The following is a 5882-nucleotide window of genomic DNA, read 5'->3' as shown; positions in this document are numbered from 1 at the left end:
AGATATATAGTTATAATATGATGACAGACTTAACCTCTACAATAATCGGTATCATTGATTTATTGTATTTTCATTATTTCTCAAACCTCATTAATCATCTATAAATAAGGACATATATCATATATTTAAGAATAATCGACAATAGCAAAGTTGTAGCCCTTAAGAGTCTCTCTCCCTCTCCTTTGCTCCCTTCTACATCTCTTTTTTTTTTATTATATTTTAATTTAAAAATATATATATATATATATTTTGATTTGATTTTTTTTATTATATGCACATGAGATTTGTAAATGGTTTTAAACTGAAATTATATATTTGAGTGGTGGAAAATTACTTAGAAAAGGTGACTGAATTACAGGTTACTGTATTATCTGCAAAATGACTCCAAGCACTTTTAATCAGTCATTATACTCATTATGAAATACAGAATTCACATTATAGTTTGACAAATGATCAGATAGCTGCAGGCCAAAAAGAAAGGGTTGACTCTGATCTATCTCTCTCTCTCATATAGATATACAGCTAGCTATCACGTCCTACCATGGAATAGAGCTTACCATCTGATCGTGTGGGCTAGCTCGTATGTCTAATTTTAGCTTGGGAAATCAGAATAATTAAATGAGCTTTTCACATGAGGACTGATCACGATTTACATACTCTACGTGCCCCAGCCATGTGAATTTTTCAGCTTGTCTATTTTATGTTTACAAAGTGCATGGCTTGCTAATAAGCATTATTTTAATTTCTTCTTCTTTTTAATTCCTCACAAATACATATGAAAATTTCTTTGAACAGATATATATATATATATATATATATATATATATATATATATATAGTCTTCGATACAGCTAGCCCTTATTTATAATAGGTGCTCACAGGAGAGAAGGGATCTTCCCTTCGGCCTCTCTTTTCAAGATTTATTATAAGAAAAATAAACATTTATAATGAGTTATTTGTTAAAAAAAAAAAATATTTGTTACAAGAGTATATTTATTTTGACAAAAAGTAATAATTTTAATAAAAATTAACTGATAACAAATAAATTACTGTTCTTTGTTAGTTTTTTAGTAGTGACCACTCTCCTCCTAATTTCATAACAACCTTAATTTGTACATTAGTCTTCATGTTATTTTTACATATAGCTCTCTAGCCAACTTTGAGTACGTTCGTAGCATGTGTATGTTACAGTTCTCCAAGACTAATAAGTAAGGAGTTTTATTACTCATAATTTTCATACACCATATATTATATATATTTTTATTTATATAACATTTTTTTTTATTTTTTAAAAATTTTATTTTTTATAAATTAATTGAGTTCTTTTACTTATTATCCATTCATCAGAAATTTAATAAAAAAAAAAATTTAAAAATTATATATGATATGTGATATGAAGATGATAACGAGTATATATTTTCATAAGTAAAATCTCAATCGTAAAAAATATCAGACGGCCAGCTAGCTGAAGTGGGCTTCATCAAATTGACGTATGAGGCTTGCGCCGCTAGCTGGCTCTACCGCTACGATCGCGCGTCTTAGGCATGAGCCAACTTATGCGCCACCATGATTTTCTGTCTTACGAGTACGCGCGTAGATGTGGCATCACTTAAATCATAGGGTTTTCAATGAAAATACTTTATTCTCATTAGCAAATTTGGCCCGCCGACTTGTATGGATCATAGCCGCAGAAAATACAACAATAATTAATTTGAATGTGTTTATTTTGCCACATAATAATTAATGGTTAGACTTTTAGCCATTTACGACGTACCTGCTTTTAATTCTATTTTATAAGTATTCGTGCGCGCATATGTTATTATAATAATAAATATTGCTAATTTGGATTTAGATACGCAGAGATCGATCGATCAATATATATCCATATCTTCATGTGCCTCTCACGATTTTATATTAATGCATGCAAGACCTAGATCATGAGTAAGTATATAATATTAACAATAGTACACAAATTTAGAAACTTAAAAGCAGGCCGGCCGGCGCAAATTTTAAAATAAGGATCCGAAGGGCCAAAGGAAAGTTATATATATTAATTAACGTAGGTAGGAGGATCACCAAAACATCCAATTGAAAAGAAAAACATACTTGTTTAAATGGATATATATGTGCCGTGACAAACAGCCTTATCATGTGGTCGGCCGGGTTGGCGCCTTTTATCTCAGATACCATTTAACATGAAAAAGGGAATTAGTCTGATGCATTAGTGCGTATATCATATATTATATATGTATATAATATAGATATATCTGACGGATCGGTGTTTCATAATTTATGAACCAATATTGCAATTTTGAGGAAGAAGGTGTTTGCAATATAAAACAGTACTACTACGTTTTCAGTACTTAATTGTACCTTATGTCAGTCGTACATATATATATATATTTCATTATCTTTTGCTTCAAGCTTTTTTATTTTAATTTTGTGAAATCATTTTTAGTTTTAAATTGTAAACAGTGCGCATGAATCCTAGGGCGCATGAATTAGGATTCACTCCAACGTACGTTCCACTCGATGTCATTTTTCTATATATAGCAATGATATATTTATTATTCTCTTATCACATTTTTATTATTTAGTGTATTTGAAATTTTTATTTTTTTAATTATTTTTTAATATTTTTTAATATCCTTAATTATTAAAAAAAATTAACAAAATATATAATTTCATTAATAGTCACTCCCTTAACTATTAAGTAAACAAAAAAAAATAAAAAAAATAATACTAAAGTGATGGTAGGAAGAAAGTAAATCTATCATTATTCTTTTTCCTATGCCATCACAGTTGGCAGAAATCTACAAAATGATCTTCTAGTAGTAATCCTGCATATTGCAGTAGCCTTTGCATGATCAGTTTATATATTATAAATTAGGGTTACATTGATTGCAATTATTCGAATCTTATATATATATATATAGCATTATTTGGGCAATTAAAGATAACTAAACATGCATTAATCTAGTACTCCGGCTCTAAGTTTCATATTATATGATCACTGCACTATTCTCTAGATCTAAGAATATATTTCTTTTCATATTAAATTCACGGTTTTGTTTTGTTTATTTTATGATGATCTATTGTATAAAAGAGTACCTCGTGATGGCTCGTATGTGGCACAATATTTATTCCATAAGAGCCAATTCGATCCAATCGTACTGCATAATCTTTTAAAAGGTGTTCTGTTGTATCAACAATTACTCTCTCTCTCTCTCTCTCTCTCTCTCTCTCTCTCTCTCTCTCTCTCTATATATATATATATTGTAAGGAGGACAGTACACCATTATTTTATTTATGTGGAATACGGTATTAACTGATAGTGGTTAATTTGTGGAATTATGGAGAACAAAAATGGATGAATATTAGGCAAAATTTCGATAATATAGTGACACTTTTGTGAAGATATTTATTCCATAAGTTAGTGATAGAAAAATGGAATCAAGTGCTTTCATTGTGCACAAATGGTCCCTATTTATAGACCATGAGATACTGATTAGTAAGGGGCATGATAATTGGTACGACAATGGTTGGCAAATGACACAATCATTATCAAGTAACACAACCTTTTAACTAAATCAAAAGGTTGTGTCTCTTGACACTTCTAGCCTCAATCATTACCTCCCATGGGAACCATCATTATGAAAAGGGTGTCATTCCAAGAGGAATACCGTTTCGAAATCATACCCCTTAAAATTACTATATTACATTTTCTACTTGATAAAAAAAAAAAAATAGTGATGATCTAGTTGAATATTTTAACTTAGTACTAATATCAGCTTTCCATTACTTGACTCTTATACGCAAACTCTTGCAGATCGACATTAGAGCATGACAAGGCTCTACATGCACAAGTTTTTGTCATTACCTTATCTAACTACACCCTCTACCATATGTGCTCCCACTGATCACATATAAAGAGTGACTTCATTTTACCAAAAAAATATAGCGAATTATATCAATTCTCCGTGACTGGATTAATAATCAATATCTCTATCACAATTAATGACTTCAGTCGAATACATAACACACGTATTGACCTATGCTAAATTTTCATTAAATGCTTCTTCTAGAGGCTTTCCCTAATTACCTAATTAGTGACTTTACAAATGATCAACAAATTATTTGGTTAATCAACCTGTGCTAAAATTTTATCAAGTACCCACCTTAAGGCAATTTTTAAAATTTTCCTATTAGTGATTTTACAAATGACCAAAATTTTCATTTGGATATCATCATAACTCCATTTTTCTAGGCGTCCCTAGAATTTCTTGAATTATGCATGTCGACCATGAGGTTGTTTCACATAGGTATCTCTCAACCCTATTCTAGTCACATGTTTTTTGAATTTCTCCAAAGATAATCCCTTGGTCATCAGATCTACTATCACCTCAGTCGAGGAAATAAAATTAACCTTGACCTTACCTCTCTTCACTATATCTAAAATATAGTGATAATGCACATTAATGTATTTTTTTTTTTCCTTTGGAATTCCGTGTTCCACTTATTATCAATGAGATAACAGACTGATTATCATAAAATACATTGACTAGTTTTGTTGATGTACCCAAATTTCAATTTTTAATAAAACATTTCATCCATATCACATTACTCATTGCAATACTACAAGCAATATATTTTGCTTCCATGATATACTTAGCAACACAGCTCTATTTCTTACTTAACAAAGAGATTGTTGTTCCAAGAAATAGAAATATATATCCAATTATATATATTTTTTATCATCTACATCATTTCCAAAACCAACATCACTATAACCGGTTAATTTAAATCACTGATTTCAAATCATAATTTCATATGTTTGGTACCTTGTAAATACTTTAATATAGACTTCACTACTTACCAATGTTCCTTACCTAGATTGGATTGAAATCTGCTTACCAATCCTACTGCATGACAAATGTCTGGTCTTGTACTTGTCATTGCATATATGAGGCTTCCCACAACTTGAGCATAAGGAACTTTAAGCATTTCGTTTATTTCCTCCATCTTTTTGGGCACATACTTTTATTTAAAACACAACTTTTGCAAACATGTGTACTTAAGAATTTACAATTTTCCATATCAAGTATTTTAAGTACTTTTTTTTAGATATTTTTCTTAATCTAAATATAACATACTTGAATTTCTATCTCTTGAAATTCTTATACTAAGAACATAGGCAACTTCACCTATGTCTTTCATTTCAAATTTAGATTTCAAGAGTTATTTTATTTTATTCATCATATCTAGATAATTATTTTCTAGTAATATATTATTAACATATAATGATAATAATATTCCTTTATTATCATTTTTTCATATGTATACAAAGTGATCTAGTGGATTTATTTTATATCCCATTTTCAAAATAACTTGGTAAAACTTCATGTACTACTGTATTGAAAATTGCTTAAATCCATACAATAATTTTTTCAACCTATAAAATTTTTCTTTACGTCCTTTAATTTGGAATCCTTCTGACTGAATCATAAAAATATCATTTTTTAATTCAACATTAAGAAAAGTTGCCTTTATATCTAACTGATATAATTTCAAATTTATTTTGGTAATAGTAGACATGATAATTCTTACGTATGTGAACTTATAAAAAAAGTCTATACCTGATTATTGGGTATATCTTTTGGCCACTAATTTTACTTTATACCTTTCCAAACTAGTATTAACTTTAAATTTTTTTCTAAGAACCCACTTGCAACCAATATATTTGCTATCTTTCGAAAATCTGTTAACCTCCAAGCATTATTTTAATTTAATAATTATATTTCATCTTTAATGGCCTCAAGCCATTTATCTGAATTGACACTATTGATTGCCTTAGAAAAATTTTCTAAATTGGTATTTAGTGC

This window comes from Carya illinoinensis, chromosome 3 (genome assembly GCF_018687715.1).
Source record: "Carya illinoinensis cultivar Pawnee chromosome 3, C.illinoinensisPawnee_v1, whole genome shotgun sequence".
NCBI classification, from domain to species: domain Eukaryota; kingdom Viridiplantae; phylum Streptophyta; class Magnoliopsida; order Fagales; family Juglandaceae; genus Carya; species Carya illinoinensis.
The sequence above is the reverse complement of the archived record's forward strand: the minus strand, read 5'-3'. Positions refer to the sequence as shown.